The sequence below is a fragment of the Manis javanica genome, chromosome 17, assembly GCF_040802235.1.
Source record: "Manis javanica isolate MJ-LG chromosome 17, MJ_LKY, whole genome shotgun sequence".
NCBI classification, from domain to species: domain Eukaryota; kingdom Metazoa; phylum Chordata; class Mammalia; order Pholidota; family Manidae; genus Manis; species Manis javanica.
The window spans coordinates 37,030,962-37,031,533 of NC_133172.1; positions in this window are offsets into that span (position 1 = coordinate 37,030,962).

Consider the following 572-nt stretch of genomic DNA (forward strand, 5'->3'; position numbering starts at 1 on the left):
AGCTCCCGCCCCGGACTCCCGCTCCCACCGCCTGCTTGCCTAATCAGGGAACAGTGGAAAACTCTTCCTCTTTCTAAAGATCGCTTTAGCTGTGGGAGCCGCTAAGCCACGCCCACCCAGAGTTCACCCTCTTTCTTCGGACCACCCTGTACTAAACTCTGATTAGATAGTCGCTGACTTGTCGAACAACTTGCTACAGAAGTGTTTCCTCACTGTGGGACTCTAAACCCCAGTGGGCTGTGAGCGTCCCAAGGCAGGCACCAGCAGACAGATGCCTTTGGTTCGGGTCCTCAGAATAAGCTTGCAAACTTTCAGAGCAGCTCTTACCTGCACAGCTACTCAGCTGGGGTATTTAGGACAAATCTCTTAGCTTCCCTGGGCTCCTTTTTCAGAGAGTTCTATGCTGTCATGTTTGGGAGCATCTTAAATTTCCTCCCGTCTCCCTTCTTAAGTCTAAATTAACTTTATGATATTCCTGCCAAGTGACTCAGCCTTTTGTGGCACATTTCTCAGGTCAGGGAACTCACTACCTCTCCAGGCAGGTATCTTTGGGTAGAATGTTCTTTGGAACT